The sequence below is a fragment of the Peromyscus californicus genome, unplaced genomic scaffold, assembly GCF_007827085.1.
Source record: "Peromyscus californicus insignis strain IS unplaced genomic scaffold, ASM782708v3 Scaffold_5__1_contigs__length_169319896, whole genome shotgun sequence".
Classification (NCBI taxonomy): Eukaryota; Metazoa; Chordata; class Mammalia; order Rodentia; family Cricetidae; genus Peromyscus; species Peromyscus californicus.
This window is the reverse complement of record NW_026294573.1, coordinates 52,444,244-52,463,720: the sequence shown is the minus strand read 5'-3', so window position 1 is coordinate 52,463,720 and position 19,477 is coordinate 52,444,244. Positions and strand designations below refer to the sequence as shown.

The 19,477-nt window shown below is 42.9% G+C and overlaps 1 protein-coding gene across 6 annotated transcripts in view; it reads left to right on the top strand.

Moving 5' to 3' along the window:
- Positions 1–19,477, top strand: part of Atg4c (autophagy related 4C cysteine peptidase) — a 121,340-nt gene that overhangs the window by 97,471 nt on the left and 4,392 nt on the right. For 5 of the 6 annotated variants that reach the window (XM_052715287.1, XM_052715285.1, XM_052715284.1 and 2 more), the window contains 3 exons: positions 5,460–5,614; positions 7,505–7,650; positions 15,308–15,417. The gene's annotated coding sequence lies outside the window, so the exon portion shown is untranslated. The remainder of the gene's footprint in view (positions 1–5,459; positions 5,615–7,504; positions 7,651–15,307; positions 15,418–19,477) is intronic. The other variant, XM_052715283.1, reaches the window with a different exon arrangement.

Sequence of the window (19,477 nt, the reverse complement as noted above, 5' to 3'; positions counted from 1 at the left end):
GCAGATGGGGCTCTGACAGTCCTACAGCTGTTCTCCTAATTGTCCATTAAGTGTTCTATTGATTCTCTGATTCCAAGTACATGTCTTTCAGCTCAAGCTATCCTGGGAAGTGGCAGACACATTCCTTGCAGAATGACAGAGCTGCTCGAAAGCTAAAAATGTGCCCTGCCAGTTTCAATTGAGGACCCTGCTTTGAAAGAGAAGGCTTGGTTAAAGGCGCGCTGTGATCGAGGGCTAGGCGCGATTTTCCAAACTTTTAGCATCAATCAATTAAAGTAGCAGCAGCATGGAGAGTTTTAATTCCTGGTTAAGGATGTGCAGATCACACCTGGCTGACACAGGGCAGGGCGGAGGGATCAGTATCAGCCGCAGACCAGGTGGCTGGGCTGTATGCAGATGGTCCCCAGGCTCTTGACATGCCCAGCCATTTCCATGTCACCTGCAGGTTCGCTTTTAGCACTTAAAAAAAAAAAATTGAGATCATCTGCAATCCCAGATTATGCCAGTCAGAAGCATGATCAGAATCACCTCTAATCCGGAAAGTAAAAGGTAAGATGTGTTTCTGTTGCCAGGCCCATAAATCTTCAGAGGAACAGGGAGTTTTAGTTAAAAGTGCAAAGGTTCTTTAGGTCCGGAAGCGGCTCTTTGATAATCTAACACTTCCGGTCCACTGTGTTGTGATTAGCTTAGCTTTGCACTCGATGTCATTCCGTGCAGCTGGACCTCCAGCAATGAGCTGCTCTCTTTAGAGCTGATCAGTTGTGTAGTCGGCTGCAGATCAGGTTTTAGGAATGAAACAACGCTCTTATCCCTCCTTATGGTTTAGGTTGTTCTGAGTAGCATTTGCTTTCTTGTCTTAATGAGAGGACACAGGCGAATGTTTTTATCATCTGGGATTAGCTCTTAATTACCCTACAACACGATGTTGAGTTGGAAACAGTCTTGTTACCTAGTGATCTTTCATCTGTAAACGAGATGAGCAAACTGTTTGTTGCCGCCTGTGTCTCATTAATTTAATGAGGAGCGACCCCCACAGCCTTCATTCTAGGTGAGGTTCCCTGGTGTGATTTTAACTATTGAAGAAGTTTTGACACTTATCTACATTTTTAAGGAGGAAAAAGACTGTCAAACACATCTCTGTGTGTTTTATTTACTGAGGGTATCTGTAAAAAAATGAGAAATCGAGACGATATGAAGGAAAGTCATTTTAAAAGAAGAATTAACTAAAAGCTATTTCTCATGATTTCTTCTTTAAATGCCATCTTTTTCATCTTCTCACAATAGCGTCTTTTGAGCAATATCTTCATCTCCACTTACCTTTGTTAGGTAGGGGAGGGTTGTTGAAGTGTGGCTCCTGTGACCCTGACCATCTTGGTCCTGAGTCCCTACCCTGCAGCATCAGGAGCCAGAGGTGAGCTGTCTGCAAAGGACTGACCAAGCAGGGGCACAGAATGTCGGCACTTTCACTATAACCTGTAACATCTTTAGGGTTTCCTTGGAGGCAGTAGAAGTTATACAGTCTATTTGCTTTCAAAACATTTGTTTTAAAGTTTAAAATTATGTGAACAAATGAAATATCATGACATGTACTGCAGAATCTAATCCCAGTTCAGGGATTTATGTATTTTCAGAATGTGGACACTTCAACCAAAAGCCCCCTTGCTGAAGGATAATAAATTTTCCCTATCTGCTTTCTCTTGGAAAACAAGTGAAAAATCCATTTCAAGCCCTGTAATATAGTATATATTGATACCTGCAAACATTATGTGAATCTACTTAGATCCCAGCACTTTCAATTACAGTGTTAGCCGGGTTTTAAAGGAGATTTTTAGAAGCTTTCAACTGTAGACTTTTGTCTTGTTGAATGAACTTCAGCTACACTAAATTTTAAGTAAATTTGTGATGACTGAGCAATATACATTGGCTGAGCTAGAATCCAATAACCCACAGGACAAATTAATTTTCAACAAAAAGGGCAGAAACCTCAAGTGCCATGAGTATATGGAGTCTCATTCTTTCTCTCTGGAGCCATTTTTGCAAATCACTACAGCTATTCATAATCTAAATCCGTCTCCTTTAGCAGCCGAAAGCTCCTTTCTCACGACAAAACAGAAGATGACATTCATTAGTGCTAACTTGCGTAAGCTTCCTGAAATTTATTGGTGCTCTTCCACTTAGCTAGGTAAGAATTCCTTTGTCTCCTGCTATAGGGAAATTTCAGCTCGCCTACTTAAAAATATCAATTGTCACTTTTGTCAGAACTTTTGGCAGTTTACTTTATTTTAGAAGTAAAACTGGTGGTTAAGGTTTTAAGACTTTCAATGGGCATTGTTTCAATCATATTTAATAGGCGTCTAGGATAGTAATATGATTACGTGTAAGCTCTGTGCTGAGCGCTGCGCGCGCGCGCGCGCGCACACACACACACACACACACACACACACACACACACACACACACAGAGAGAGAGAGAGATCCATATTTCCATCCATGTACCACTGGGGAGGTGTTGGGGAAACCACCTTTTCGTGGTGGATGTGGCATTACCTGCCAGCCTTGGACAGGCTATAAACCACCCAGTCTGTGCACTTGTTGTGTTCAAAGGCTGATCACAAAGAGGGATAATGCTTATAGGATGTACCTTTGGAATGTCCCATAAACTATCCCAAGCCTTTCTATCAGTCAGTGGGACACAGCCTTATGTGTGCTCATGGTCTTCTGATAGGAGTTTCTCTTTTGTTAATCAGTATTTCTTTCCAGGTTTTAAAGAACTGGCTAAAAAAGCTGTCTGAAGAATCCTGATATTTCATCATTAGGACCGTGCTTTTGTTTTTTTGCCCCCTCCCACCCCTATACTGGCTAAAAAGGAAAAGGGAGAAACAATACACATACATGCAGTGATAAACTGGTTGGTTTGTGTCTAACAAGCAGGTCCGTGGCACAGGGGAGCAGCGAGGACAGCTAATGCAGCAGATGTCATTTGTGGTGCATCTATGTGCAGGACAGTATGGCATGACTTGGCTTGAACTCGAGATGAGCCCCAGGTAAACATTTAGATCTATTCTGGGACTTAAAACATGATTTCTGAATACTTGAGGGAATAGTAGTACAAGATAGGCAGATCCCCAAAGAATCATCCACTAACACTTTTTCTTTTCTCCTGTGACCACATGGCATGTTGTTAATGTCCAAACCCACATTTTGTCTTTGTTTTTCGAGACAGGGTTTCTCTGTGTAGCTTTGCACCTTTCCTGGATCTATCTCTGTAGACCAGGCTGGCCTCAAACTCACAGAGACCTGCCTGGCTCTGCCTCCTGAGTGCTGGGATTAAAGGCATGTGCCGCCACTGCCCAGCCAAACCCACATTTTCATTTGCTGTTAGTCATCATTTATCATAAACAGTGATGTTGAGGTGAGCCTTGGACATGGCCTGGAACAGAAGGAGAATTGAATAGGGCCATAGTGTTGTGACCCACAACACTATTGCAAAGAATTCTCTTGTTTTTTTGTGGTTATTTTGACTTTGGGATTGTAGAATACTTGGGGTTTAAGAGAGTTGAAGAAAGAAAGAAAACTAGGGATTATTTTTAAATATTAGAGTTTCATAAGAAAATCAAGGTTACTCAGAACATAATCTCTGCTGTAATTCTATTTAACAGAGATTGCCAACTTGCTCAAAGTGCTTTAAGTTGGTGAATTTGGATATAGAATGAAAGTTAAGGCAAATACCCACATTCTATCAAACACTAAGATTATAAATTCTCATTCCTTGTCATAAATCCATGTGAATAGAGCTGAGTTTGACTACTAGATTTCGCAGAGAGGCAGATTCCAGGCATGGTTCCCTGAAGAAGGACTGTTGTGAGCAAGGTCTAGGAAGTTGAATCACTAACTCCTGGAAACTTTGAGATTTGCTTTAGGTTTTGAGCCAGAGTCTCACTATGTAGTAGCCTTAGCTGGCCTGGAACTCATTTTGTAGACCAGGCTGATCTTGAATTCATAGAGAACAACTTGCTTCTGCTTCCTGAGTATTGGGATTGAAGGGTGTACCACCATGTTCAGCTCACCGGGAAGTCTTTGACAACTAGAATCAGCCACCAAAGCCTAGTGGACTGCATGTTACTAACTAGTTCATGTTCCCTCAAAGGAGAGAGTTGATTTGAAAAATTACTCTCAGTTTCTTTTCCCAGAATTAGTCACAGCTCCATCTGGGTAGTGGGTTCTGATCCTTGCTGATGTGTTGGTTTGGTATTCATCTGATTGCTCCCCTCCCAATATAATCTCCTTTTTATGAAGAAAAGCTTTCTAATCTCCCAAATCTAAGTATTTCTTTAAAGTCAGAGTTATTAAGGATGCTGTTTTCTTATGATGTGGGCACGGTGAACTGTACTACCCTTCAACACTGAGGGAGGAAACAGTACCTTTTTCTTGGGTAGACGATGGCTTCACTATGTAGCCCAGGCTGGTCTGGAATTGGTTGTATAGCTTATGACAGACATGAACTCAGAATCCTCTTCCCTCAGCTCTCCAATGCTGGCATTGCAGAGCATACCAACATACCCAGCTGAAAATTATTGAATAGGAGCACCTAATACCTTGGTAATAGAACACAGAACACCCCCCACCCACCCACCAGGAGATACATGACCACTTTGAACCTGCATATTAGATATTTGTTCAGGCTAAAGCATTTGGCACATGTCCACAAGACAGAGCTGCGCTTTAAATCTGACTGGCTCATGTTAAAGAATGAACTTGTGTCCCCCGTGTCAGTCATTACAGTCCACACAACTGAGCCAGTCACACACACCGTACACTGTAAGCATAAAGGCCTGTAAGAATGTGAAAGTGTGTCCTGTAACAAGCTGTACAGCAGATTGTGTTGAGAACGGGGACAGGTAAATCTCTGGTATATAGGTTAGAAACACGCCAGGCTGTTCCCTTCCAGGCAGCCGACTTCCAGTTTTCCTTATTTTCCTGGGCAGGGTGCACTTTGGAAATGGACGACCCTGCCAGGCAGGCCCTTGCTGTGTGATCTGGGCAAGCTACTTGTGCTCCTTTAACTCTCTCTTCATCGCTAGGAAGCAGTCTGTGTAGGTCATGAATGCTTGTTGGGAAGCCTAGTGAGACCCTCCTCTTGGTGGCAGCCTGCTTGTATGCTTCTGTATGCAATGGTCAACTCCTAGTTGTTTTTTGGAGTGTTGTTTGTTTGTTTTGATTTGATTTGATTTGGCCCCACCAGGGCTGCATTGCTTCATCCCTCTTCCTTCTATACCACCTGGTTTCTGAGCTACTCCAATTCCTGGCTTTCCTCCCCATCTTCACTTTCTCTACCACTCTGTAAATGGGAGATGCTCTGGATTTTGTGCTTATTATTATTATTATTATTATTATTATTATTATTATTATTATTATTTTTAAATCTCTCCTGTGTTATCCTCTGTGACGATTTCCCCCAGGCTCGCAGCTGTGAAGATCATCTTTACAGCAGCCACTCCCAAGGGAAGAACTCCAGCTTGGATGCACCCCAGCACCATCGGCTAGCTGCAGGAGCTCCCCAGTTGCTCATCACATAGCATCTGGAACTCAAGAACAGTGAAGACTTCTGAGATGGGTAACTCATTTCAGAAGAATAGAAATGCTGTAATAGAGCCATGGAGAAAGTCATAGAGGTGCCAGATAGGAAGGAAAAACAAACTCTGGAAGATGGTGTGGTTATGGAGAAGTTTTTATTGTTGTCTTTAAAATAAACTTTAAAAAAAAGTTATGCCCAGACAAAACTATTATCTGAAACTATACAAATAGGATTCCCCCTGACACACCCCACTTTGTAAGGTTGAGACTGGAGAAGGCAAAGGCATTTTAAACAGCGAGAAGAATTTTTAAAAAGAAAGATGTAGCTGGGCATGGTGGTGCATAGCTTTAGTCCCAGAACTCAGGAGGCAGAGCCCTTGAGGACAGCCAGAGCTACATAGTGAGACCTACCTACCTACCTACCATTTTCCTTCCTTCCTTCCTTCCTTCCTTCCTTCCTTCCTTCCTTCCTTCCTTCCTTCCTTCCTCTTTCTTTTCTTTTCCTTTCCTTTCCTTTTCCTTCCTTCCTTCCTTCCTTTCTTCCTTCCTTCCTTCCTCCCTTTCTTCCTTCCTTCCTTCCTTCCTTCCTTCCTTCCTTCCTTCCTTCCTTTCTTTCTTTCTTTCTTTCTTTCTTTCTTTCTTTCTTTCTTTCTTTCTTTCTTTGTTAGTGGGGTGGGTGCACATGTGAGAACTCATAGAACATGAGGCTCTAGGGCTTTCCATGCATTGAGAGCTGGCAGTTTTATGCGGTCAGCTGGGAAGCCATGAAAGAAGGAGCACGGTTCTATAATGATGGCGCTTTCTGAAATGCCTGTGCCTACCCTATAGACAGCACCCTGGAGTAGACAGGACTGTTAGGAAATCATGAGAAGAGTCTGTGGGTGAGATGATGACAGCCTGAGCTAAGGCAAGGATACAGAGATGGAAATGAAGAAAGGGCTTCTGAAACATTCTTGGGCCTTAGGCAAAACTAATCTGATTGTTTATATCTGGGAGCATGAAGAAGACAAAACTTGTTTGTACTTTAAAAATTCATTCTCTGTCCTTAGAGTCTAAATAATTTGGTGCTTAGTCATTTGCTGAGAAGGGGCATTCATTTTAAGAGCAGAAACTATGAACGGAACTCTCCAGCTCACAGGCCAGTGTGGGGCAGGACTCTTTCTCTAGATCTGAATGGGTTTTCAGGGCAAAGAGCTCAGCTTAAGAGAATCTTGGAAGTCATTTAGTCCAAGCTCCTGCTAATGTCAGAAAGCATTTCTGGAGGGTCTCAGATGGAAGATCAGGCCCAGATGAAATCCACCTTCAGTTACAAAGAACTTGGCACCTAGATTGCCCTTACCCAGGTATCGATAGGTAAGTTCTGCTTTACACTGGGCCTTCTGTCCTACAAAACCATGGAAGTCTTACTCAGGAACTAAAGATGCCCTCAGTGACTCTTCAGGCTTCCCCAGTTTGGCTGTCTCCTATGGGAAATGGGTTCTGGACTCTACCAGCTTGGTCATGCTCCTTGAGCATGTTTGAAATACAAGTGTCTTTCTTAAGATCCTTCCCAGCAGTCCATCATAATTCTGCAGATGATACCTGGCCACAGTAGCCCAGTGGTCTCCAGAGGTATTTCCAATAGTGCATGCATCCTGAGGTGCTTTGTGTTTTAGTAGTCAAACGGCACGGAGTCTCTGGCCACCAAACCCCAAACAACATCATTTTTTAATCCTTTAGTCCTGTCCAGTTCAAATGACTGTTAGAATCCGTGAACCCATGTTTATACATGGTGCTGTTAAGTTCACCACCTCAAGCTTGCAGAACGAGAAGTGGTCTGCTAAGTGAGTTTACTGATCCAAGACTCAAGATGATCATGTCAGCCCCTCTGTGTCATCTGAAAATTCGACCACCTCTAAGCGTATCTGTTTGTGCTCCTTTCTTGTCTTAGCCTTCTGAGCTGAGAGTAGATGAGGCACGTTGATGATGTGCTCTGCTGCAACTGCTGACGTGGCCCCACAATCCATTGCCCTTCGGCCTCTGCCATTGCTGCGAGTGTCCTTCTGGGACTGTCGGGCTGACTTGGGTAGAGTTTAGGTTCGTCACTTCGTTCTCATGTTGTTGCTAATGTCACCGTTCATTTTACACTAAGCATATGATTTCCCTTTTACCAGGTGTGTTCAGATGAGGAAACCTCCATCCCCCGAAATGCAGTCCTTTTATCATATGCCACAAAATGAAGTGTGTGTGTGTGTGTGTGTGTGTGTGTGTGTGTGTGTGTGTGTGTGTGTGAGAGAGAGAGAGAGAGAGAGAGAGAGAGAGAGAGAGAGAGAGAGAGAAAAGCTACTCGTGTTATAAACCCTGTTGATTTCACAACTTGTTCAAAGCCCTAGCCAAAAGACAGTGTTAGAAGTAATAGTCACAGCCCTGTTGGGAGGCAGTCGTACAGACAGTACTCAATGCCCAGAGTTGAACTTGACCTGGCGGCCTTTTACTACTTAAGAAGACTTCCCTCTCTGCCTCTTTTTTTTTTTTTTTTTTTAGCCTTTCATGGAGTTAGGAGTTGAAGAACAATCCCTATTCCTATCCTTGACCCAGAGTCTTTGCCCTAGAAGTATCCAGCCTCAATGGCATCTCTCTGGACTATTGACTCTTCACACAGAATTTTCGCTGCAGACCTTATACCCATCAATTCAGAGGTGGGTTCAAGGCTGTCCCAGGGTCAGAATTGTCTAATTTGATAGTAGGATGAGAGATCATTTGGCACAGCCCTCCATTTTGGCAACAAAAATGTGAGACCAGAGAGGGTCAGAGTGCACACTTCCTCTTCACTTGAGAACCCCTCATGTCAGAAGAGCTGCTTGGGAGCCCCCATTCCAGCGCTTGGGAAGGAGAGCGGCCAGGTAGCACTCAGAAAACAGGTCCCGCCTCTTCCAAGATAGGGGAAGCCACTGACCTGTCTATAAGGATTCTTTGTAACCACTTTTCCTTGGCTTCCTCTGCCTCCCAGGCTCCTCCAAGACCCACCTGTTTCCTTTAAGGAGCAGGATTTCCCAAGCAAACACAACCATGTTGTTGTTTGTCTCTGAACAGCTCCGCTGTGCAGGGAATGAGGGCTTCACTCTTGATGAGCCCAGGGACTCCAGTGCCAAGCCTTTGATATATAGTGCAGGGACTGCAGGGCATCCGAGTTGTAACAAGAACAAGATGAGCTTGTGGCCTCGGGCTCCTAACCTGCTCCTCAACCCACACTTCAAAGAAAGTTATTACACAAGAGTTAGACTAAATCAAACCAAACTGCAATGTTTGCGCACTGTGGCCCATTTTCAGATCTCGGTGTATCTCACCACTAGTCCCTCAGAAACCCAGGCAGGAACAAAACAAAACGACCCAATGATAATTTAGTTGTAAGTCTTTAAAAAATGAGCCCAACTGATTTATTTTGAAATTTCAGTTAAGCACGATGTCAAGAAAATCTCGGTGGCTATTTGTCATTTTTCTCCTCTTAGCATAGTCCGAGCAGCCAGAATAAAATTAGAAACTGACTGCTCATAGGCTTCCCATTCTTGTTGTAGGCTTGATTTTGCTACTAGAATGTCAGAGATGTTTTGATGATAATCTGCCCGAACACTCGTCATAGAAAGGAAGACCTTTATTATGCCATCGGCTCATTTTATTAGCCTTGTTATACGGCTGCAGGAAGGAGCACAATGGATCATCGGAAGGATATATATTTCACTTTGGCTAGACCCTCTACTCTCATTTTTTTTTTCTGTATCACAACCTGAAAAGCATAAAAAAAAAATCAGATTTTTCTTTTGTAGTTTTGAATAGTGAAGGTTCAGGTTTTGAATTTCAAGAGAAATAAAGCTTATATTCACTGCTATCTACTATTATGTTTTAAAATATTTTATATTTGTTTGCATGTGCACATGCATATGTGTGTGAGTGCAAAAGTTATGGCACATTGTCTCCTTCTATCATGTGAGCCCTGAGGATGGAACCCAGGTCACCAGGCTGGGTGACAACCATATTTATCCACAGAGTCAAGTTGTTGTTTGTTTTTTGGCTCTTTTTTGGGGGGCCCACCACCCAGCTCTCAAATAAAACACAAGGAGGCTTATTCTTAATTATGAATGCCAGGCCTTAGCTTGTCTTGTTTCTAGCCAGCTTTCCTTAAATTAACTCCTCTATCTTTTGCCTCTGGACTTTTCCCGTTCTCTGACTTCTGTAAATCTTACTCTTACTCTGTGGCTCACTGTGTAGCTGGGTGGCTGGCCCCTGGAGTCCTCCTCCTTCTCTGGCTCCCCGAGCTCCGATCCTCCCAGTTTTCTCCTTCTATATATACTCTCTGCCTGCCAGCCCCACCTATCCTTTTTCCTGCCTTGCTATTGGCCAGTTCTTTATTAGACCGTCAGGTGTTTTAGATAGGCACAGTAACACAGGTTCACAGAGTTTAAAAAAAAAAATGCAACGTGTGCAAAAGTAACACACCTTAAAATAATATTCTACTGCAGAGTCATCTCTCTGGCCCCTCTTAAGTATATTTTGTGGGTCAGTTTAGACAACTTTGTGTGGTAGATGTGGCAACTTCCCTTAATCTAATAATCGAACCGTTAAAACCAGTCTCCCAGGCCATTGCACATACATTTCTTGTGTTTCAGAAGATCTTTTAGTTCCAACTATGAGTCATTGCAGTCTCATGATCGTCTGGAGTCAGTTCTGGGAGAGACCACCATGTTGTGTGAAGAAGGGTGCTGGGATTCTGAGGACAAGTGGTCTTACCCTGGTCCCAGCGTTAGTTGCTTAAGGCCAAGGCTAGAATTATGGCTGTCTGCTTACAGCTCCTCTCTTGTTAGAATGGGCATTACAGATACACTAAAACCAAAGAATTTTGCATTAGCAGAGACAAAAGTGAACTGTTTCATTCCCACTCCAAAGGCAATTGCAGTTGAGCCAAGAAAGCAGCCCTCAAGTGGGCAGTGCATGGCGGGGAAGCCAAGGGCAGTTATGGCCGTGGGCCTGATGGGATGAGGGCAAGGGGCCCTTCTGGCTTCTGTAAACTGAACAGTGTCTACAGTGCAGAAGGGAACTTTCTGTAATCACTCTTCTGTGTCTATATGTACTGTCCAGTATTTGTTTCTGACCCAGAGGAATCCGAAGAAAGATTTGAGATGTTGTGCTTTGGTAGAATTGTAGACTGAGATGCCACCGAAGCCTAGTGGCTTGTCCTCGCTGTAGCCAGCATCTCACATCTTCTCTGGAACTGCTGCCTCTACCTACCTTCTGAAGGCAGGAGGTTTGTCAACTGGCCCTCCTTCAGCACAAGAGATGATCAGACCACTATAGCCATTGCACTAAGGGAGGCCTCAATCAATGCCAGAGGTTTAAGGAATAGTGGTAGCTTGAAATTGTTTGTATATATGCATATATTTGAGGAGAGAGCCAAAGAGATACCATATTATCAGAAGAGTCTGTGATTCAGGGGAGGTTCATTGATTTATTGGAGAAATGACCAATGTAAAGCGTCAGCAAAGTCAGAAGAGTGGTATACCCTATACTTGTAAGAGCAAGGTGGGTCAAGATGGTGGGAGATGCTTGCAGGGTGAGGTGGGGCTGGAGTTGTGTGCTGGAAGACAGTGTCTAGATATGCAGAGAGGAGAAGGCAAATGAGCCATATTGGGTAGAGAAATAAGGGTGGACTTGAAACTAAAATGTGCTCAGTAGAACAGCTGTCATATGTTGGGTACTTTATACTACGTTATAATCTCATGTACTCTTCATAGCAAGCTAAAGATGTGGGGCATGTAGTGCTCCATGTCACAGGTGGAAACAAATCCAGAGAGCAGGTGCCTTGTATACAGTTAAGAAATTGGAGCCCAGGTCACTTGACCTCCAGACTGTTGCTCTCCCTTGCTCTCCAGCAGCTACAGCACAAACGAGTATTGGGGGAGTAGGCATACCACACAGTACATGGAGAAGAGAGGGCTGACGTGACCGAGAAGCAGGCCTTGCATAGCAATCGTAAGGCTAGCGCCCACTGGGCAAGGCTTTGGGGGGCGGGACTACCATACACTAGCCACAGTGATAGACTGTATGCCATGTAATCCTGAAATAATCCTATGCCTGGGAACCATCATTATAGTTAGTTTGCTAGGGGAACCTGGAGTTCTAAGGAATCTGTCCAGCCCCCACAGACAATGGGGGAGCTGAATTGGGATGAACTGAGAATCAGATTGTATCTGTTTGACTACAGAGGCTTCACTCAAGTCACACCAAAACAGAGGAGTACAAATAAACCAGAAGGAATTTATCTTCAAGGATTGCAGTCTGAAGAGGACAGACACACAAACCGATAACTAAAATGTTTGTGCTGGCGGCAAGCACAGGAAAGGTAGCACCAGAGAGAATGAGTGCCTGACTCAGAAGGGGAACAGAATGTCAGTGACATCTGGGGACAATGTCCCAAGGAAAATAATACTTAAATTAAATGTTAACTAGGCTTTTTTTTTCTTTTGGAACTGGGGATCAAACTATAATTCGCATATGCCAGGTAAGTGGTGGGCTGCTGAGCTACCCCACCAGACTGTATTTGTTTTTTCATTTTTTGAGACAGGTTTTCACTAGGAGTCCAAGGCTGCCTTGAATTTAATATGTGACCCTGGCTGGCCTGGATTTGTGATTAAATGCCTCCGCCTCCTAAGTGCTAGAATTACAGGTATGTGCCACTGCTGCCAGCATTCAGGTAACTAACTTTGACTTAGGTTTTCTTGTATGTACTTGATTGTACTTTCTGAAAGTGGACATGCTGAAGCTGCTGGTTCGAAATGGCAAATTCAGTGTACATTGTTGTCTTTCTTTCTTACACATGCAAGCGTATTCTCATACTATTATACTTACATGCACAACTGATTTTTGAATCTTAGAAAGTCAACACACAGGCCAGTGAGATGTTTCAGCCAGTAAAGGCTTTTGACCCCAAGTCTGATGATCTGAGTTTGATCCCCAAACCCACATGGGCGAAGGAGAGAACTGACTCCACAAAGTTGTCCTCTGACCTACACACACACACACACACACACACACACACACACACACACACACACACAGACAGAGAGACAAAGAGAGACAGAGAGACAAAGAGACAAAGAGACAGAACAAATAAATGTAAACAAAAACCAAAATGCTTTTTGAAAAGTCAACACAGACAGTGACATGTGAAGACAACACTTCCGTCTTACACGTGTTTGCTGACTGTGTGAGATCTGCTGTTTGTAGGGAAGACTCTGACCCCCTCTTTGACCATAGCAGCAAGCTCCACTGATGAAGCACAGAGCCAAGGCCATGTCTCATCATGTCACTCTACTGTCACACTGCCCCAGGGATAGTCTCAAGTCCATCCACACTGATAAGTTTTTGATTTTATAAAACCCACTTTTATTATAATTTTATGTAATTACCTTTTGCTCAGTTTTAAGTGTGTAGTTGATTAGTTTTGACAAATGTATACAGTTGTGTAATCACCATTACAATCACATTACAGAATATTGCCAGAGCCTGAAGAAGCTCCCCATGCCTTTGGCAGTCACTGGAATCAGCCATAGTAGTGAGTGCTGTGAGGAGCAGCTGGCAAATGAGTTAAACAGCTGGACAGAGCATGGCCATCTAAGGGACTAACATCTATGGCACATTGTCTAGATGCCTTTTCCAAGAACATAGTCATTGATTGTTTTCAGACCTCTCAACTCTGTGGAGTCTTCCATTCTACAGAAAAGGAAACTGCAGACCAGGGAATTCCATAGCTAGCACCATGGTAGAGTCCTTCCAACTTGTGTTTCCCATAGCATTACTTTCTACAGCTAATGTCTAGAGAAAAAGCACATAAAGAAACACAGAAGCCAAGTGTGGAAGACCAGGTACTGTAAGAGTCCAGCTGTTTGAAGTCCTAGAGGAGGTAGAGCTAGTGGTCAAAGGCTGGTACCATAAGTAGGGAAGGGGCCCACTAGAAGAGTTTTTTTTTTCAATTATGGTGATAGGACATTGACTAGAATGGTAATTCCTCAGCTCTGCACACTTCCCAAAACTCATCAAACTGTGTTCTTAAACTGAACATTAGCTATAAATTATAATTCAGTAATGCCATTTAAAAAAAGGTATTAGAAGAAAACAATATGGAAAGACTTGGGAAATAATCCTTTGTTTAAAACTCAAAACAGGAACGGTGAGGTGGTCCAGTGGGTAAAAGTGCTTGTTGAGCAAGCCTGGCAACCTGAGCTTGATCGCCAGAACTCACGTGAAAGGCGAGAACTACCTTCTCAAAGTAGTCCTGTGATTGCTGTGTGGGCACATGTGTGTGTGTGTGTGTGTGTGTGTGTGTGTGTGTGTGTGTGTGTGTGTTACAACATCATTATCATGTTCAGAAATACAGCTATTGTTGCCAGGAATACAGTGCAGGGATATTTTTATGTAACTTAGTACTGAAAAGATTTTAAATCTGGCAAAAGTTGCATTAGTGTCCACTGTGACTTTGAAATTAAACCAGTGCACTCAATTTTCTTGCACTAAATGAACAATTTAAATATGCACGTTTCTAAATCCACTGCAAATGACTGCTGACTGAGGATCTGATTAAGCATGGTCCAGAAAGAGCTTGCAAGTAGGACTGTTTACTAACATTTCAATTTCTATGGCTCATTTATTAGACTTAGAATAAAAAGGTGAGAGGGCTGTGCAGGATTGTCTTTAACCTTGATGATATTTCCACTGAAGCAGCATAATGGCTCTTAATTGCTTAAGTGAAGAGAGCATGTTGACGTGTCCTTCTTTGGGCTAAGAGCTTCAAGCCTAGACTATTATGCTAATTCAAGCATTATATACACCTAAGTATTTATGAGGCTGACACCAGTGATGTTGCAGGTAAAGGGCTGTGAAATGGTCTGTAAACAGAGAGAATTGATTTGAGGCCCAAAAGCAGTGCTGGTAAAAGTCACAGCCATTGAACAGCCAACCCTACGATTTCTATCCAGATTGTCAACCTAGGTCAGACAGTGTCAGCCAGGCTGTCATTAGAGCTCAGATGGGTGGCCAAATAACACATAAGCCAACCACACAGGCACTCTCGTGGTGGCCGTCTAGTCCCATCTGGTGCGGCTACGTGTGTATGCCGACATGCGCATGAACTTCGGTCATGGAAGTTTCACAGTGCTGTAGTCAGTGGATGATAATGTGTTGGTGTCTGATGAAAGAAAGGCTTTTAGCTAGACAGGGATTGTGCCGAATAAAGAGACCCGGGGAAAGCAAACATCAGAAACTTTCCATAGAGTGAAGCAAGGATGGCCGTCTGATCTCCGTGCCCGATCTGTATCATTAGCATCATTTGTGTTCCCTGTCTCTTCCTGCATTAGAACTGTACAAGTCAGCCTCAGGATAATTATGTAAAAAAAGGAAAAAAAAAAAAAAAAGAATGGTGGGCGGTGGTGGCACACGCCTTTAATCCCAGTACTTTGGGAGGCAGAGGCAGGTGGATCTCTAAGTTCAAAGCCAGCCTGGTCTACAGAGTGAGTTCCAGGACAGCCAAAGCTACACAGAGAAATCTTGTCTTGAAAAAAAAAATAAATAAAGGTAATCATTTCTACTTAAATTATTATAGGTTCTGCTAATACAACTTTTAAAGACAAGTGTCAGGATAGCTTAGCTCTGTTTTTTATTTAAAGCAAAATTATCTGTTTGTTTAACTGACTCTTTCCCATCCCAGTTTACAGGTAGAAGAAAAGGTCTTGGTTCTCTTCCTCAGTGTTTAAACAGAACAAAACAAAACTGCAGTATCAGTAGAACAAGCTGCTGGGGACCAGTGGGCACCTTTGGGTAAGTGTTGCCTCATTTCTTCAGGCCGGAGTATTGACCTTACAGGGTTACTGTGGGGATGGACTGTGTGAAGTGCTTAGAAAAGTGCCCAACACCTAAGCACCCACTAATGGTCAACATGACTGGTAACTATTTGGTCTCATACATTTTTGATACAATTTGTGTCTGAAGCACAACTTTTTTCTTCCTTAGGGTTCATAGAAGTTATTCTGATTTTAAGACTTCTATTAAATATGTATGGTATTTAAAAAAGCAAAAGAATAGAGCAGAACATAGTCGTGTGCTTGTAATCCCAGCATTCATGAGGGTGGGCCAGAGAAAACCAACTTCAAGGCCAGCTTGTGCTACATAGCAAGGATCTGAAACAAACAAACAAAAGCAAAAACATTCACCTCCTTTCAATTTTTTTGTTCGCCTGTTGTGAAAGTTGTCTGCCATTGGGCTTAGTTCTACCCAGGAATACATCATTCTCATTTGGCTTCAGCACGTGTGCTGTGTAAGCTGGCATGCTCCCTGAAGAACAATAGTAGCATCAGTGTGCACATTCGTTCAAGTTGGCTAAACTCTATAAGCATTTAAAAATATTTAGTGTGTGTGTATGAGCATGTGTGTGTGCATGCATGCAGTGTGTGTGTGTGTGTGTGTGTGTGTGTGTGTGTGTGTGTATGTGTGTGTGCATGCATGTGTGTGTGTGTCTGTGTGTCTGTGGTGTGTGTGTGTGTCTTGGTCAGAAGACAACCTGTAGGAATCGGCTCCGTTCCTCCACAGTGTGGCATCTAGGGCTTGAACTCAGGTCCTCAGGCTCGGTAGCAAGCACTTTTACCAGCTGCGCCCTCTTTCTGGCGCATGGGTTGTTTAAATTCTTCAGCCTCACTTCCGGATGGGAACGTCTGGGTGCTTTTCCCCTTTTGTTCAAGTAGCATGCTATGTTCGTGTGTTGTTACCGTTCCGATCCAAGCTGTTCGTGTCGAGCTCTTGTTTTGGTTAGCCGTTATGATTTAGACATCCTCTCAGTAGACACCTAGTCAGACACTGTGATTCAGAACTGTGAGTAATGACAGTGAAAGTGACACGGTGTGGAGCCAGGACAACACTTAACCATCAGGTGGCTTCCTACTGCGCTTTCAGCTGCTTCCTCTATCCTGGGCATTAATAAGAAGGGTTTGCTTTAATTTTAATCAGCTCAAGGGGTCAGTGGTATTATGTTTTTATAAAAGTTTAATAACATGTGTGGCTACATCAAGTGTGCCATAATTTATAGTTATAAAAAGTTTTGTTTCAAAATCCTGATATGCTCTCAAGGTCCATTTTTAGAAAATGCTTAAGTGTGCTCACATGGCCTGCTGTGGTTGTAAGCAAAAGAGGTTTCCCAATTTCTTCAACTACCAGTTTGCAGTCAAGGTTTCTTCAAGCCTTTGAACACATGGACGTTTGTTTCAGAGATCTTGTTTTATTCCCGTGTAGGCAGAAAAGCCAGTAATAGGACTCGGACCATCTTTAGAATTATTTTGTTTCAATCCTTCCAGGGACAAGGCTGTTTTAACTAATTCTGAACATTAGTTCCAAGATTACTCATAAAGGGATCTGAGGGGGTTCACAGTCTCTGAGTAACCCGTTCAGGTCCCACAAGTAAGGCTTCCCTCAGAGCAGTCGGTCCCAAAGAATAGCTTTAGGGGTCACATCCTCTTGAACTCTTAGAGTCAAAGAAAGAAACAAACAGCTTAGAGTGGTTCTGGGGCCACGAGGGCCACAGGGCCACAGAGACGAGCAATTTATTGTCACCAGGGGCGACAAATAGATTGAAGTATGTGTATCAATTCTGATAGGTTAATGGGAGTTGCTTGGAGGAAGGGAAACTGCTGTGTTCTATTAGCAATGCCTGATGGAGTAACAGAGTGGAAGAGGGGGCTTTTCACTAGGGCATATCACCCGAAGTCAGTATGCTGTGTGATCATCCCTAATGCTCATCTTTCTCAATTGAAATAACTTTAAGTTTAGCAAAGTTGGGCTGTTCTAGAGTATTATATCCTGGGGTCCATTTCTACTCCTGTTTTTCTGTCTTGGTCTCTGGCCCTGTCTGTCTGTGTTTCTGTCTGTGTTTCTGTCTGTCTGTCTCTCTCTCTCTCTCTCTCTCTCCCTCCCTCCCTCCCTCCCTCTCTCTTTCTCCCTCTCTCTTTCTCCTCTTCTATATCCTCCCCTCTCTCTTTCTCTCTCTCTCCTTCTTTCCTGCAAAAAGAGAGATTAAGAGATCTTTCTGAGAATTATAAACCTTTACTTCCTTGAACAAATATGTCAAGCAGTTGTTAAGTACCAGGCACTTGCCAGGTGTGTATGAAGAATAGGCGTAGGTGGTCTCTCTTATTTGTTCAAAATACCTTTACTAAATAAGTTAAAATATGAAAATGCACTAAAATCCTTAGAGATGTTCTGTGCACAATAAATATGATTTATCCTTATATACAGAATTTAGTTCATGTGTTTGAGTCCACAGCATCTCTTTACACCTTTCCCAAGCGGGAGCATGGGAAATATTCAACTTGGAAGCTGAGAGACCTGGACTCTGGTCCTGGTTACATCACTAACAAGTTCAAGAGCAAGGCCTTCTACTACCCTGCCTCTGTTTCTCATCCCTGAAGGAGATGCTGGCCCCTACTTCCCCTGACTGTAATGTGTCTGGTCATGTGGTACTTAGAATAAAAAAATAACATAGCCATTGATTTGTGTATATCACCATGGAATTTCAAGTTCTGTTTAAAGTTGAATAAAGGAGAAATAGGAACTTAGACACAGTATATGTTGAAATATTAAAAAAATTTTGGAGTTTGTGGGAGAAAGACAAGAATTTGGCCCAAGCCTGGATACCTGAAGAATAAAACAGGTCTGAGTTCTGATGTGGTCTCTGGCACTTAGAAATTCTTTGGAAAGACATTGCAATTCCTGTAAACCTCAGTTTCCTTATCTGTTCATTGTGGCTGCTGACAGTGTCCCCCACAAAGGGCTACGTGGTAGAATATATGATGCATGACATACTTAGTGCATTGGCTGGAAGATAATATGATTTCAATATACTAGCTACTGTTACCTTGCTTGGCAATGCTATGTTTTAAAAAGGATTTATTTGTATTTTATGCATATGGGTGTTTGCCTACATGTATGTACATGCACTATGTGTATGACTGATGCCTACAGAGGCTAGAAGTTCCCTGGAACTGGAGTTATAGGTGTTTGTGGGTTGCCATGTGAGTGCTAGGAACTGATCCAGGTCCTCCACAGGGCAGTAAGCACTCTTAACCTCTGGACCTTGCTATTTGTATATACACAGCAATATGGTGACTTTTTTATTTTGTCAATATAATTTATCACATTTGTTCATGATTACCAAGTGGCATTATACAGCATCACAATGCCTTATGCAGCATTTTGGAGAATACTGGTAGATATGATCTTTAAATCATTCTTTAGATTTAATTCTCACACACAGCTGGAAAGATGGATATGAAAACCAGAGGAGGCCTTGGTGACCTAGAGTGGTTAGCTAATTGCCAAGGTTACAGAACTGAGACACAACTACTCTCAGAAAAGGATTGGAGTGCACAGTTCTGACTTCAAATTCTAATACTAATAAGATGACATGCATACTATATCACTGTGGTCCCTATTCTGTATGTTCTCTTGACCATTAAATGTATGCTTTTTGTGTGGTACTGGATATCAAATCCAGGGCCTCAAAGAAGCCAGGCTCTCACTGAGCTACATACCATGGCCTGACCCCCTCTCTTTCACCTTTTATTTCAAGACAGGTCTTACTAAGTTTCCTGGGTTTCCTTGAACTTGTGATCCTTTGCCAGTAGTGAGAATGCAGATGTGAGCCAGCAGGCCTGCCTTACGAATGCTTTTGAATGTTTGCTGTGTTACACACCGTAACAACTCAAGGACAAGGGAAGTATGTGGTTAAAACTGAGAAGGAAAAAATTTCAGACTAACCCAGTGAACTAAAATGTGTAACCATGTCCCTTTCTTGCTCTAATTTTCTTAAAAGGATCATTTTAAGTTTGACCTT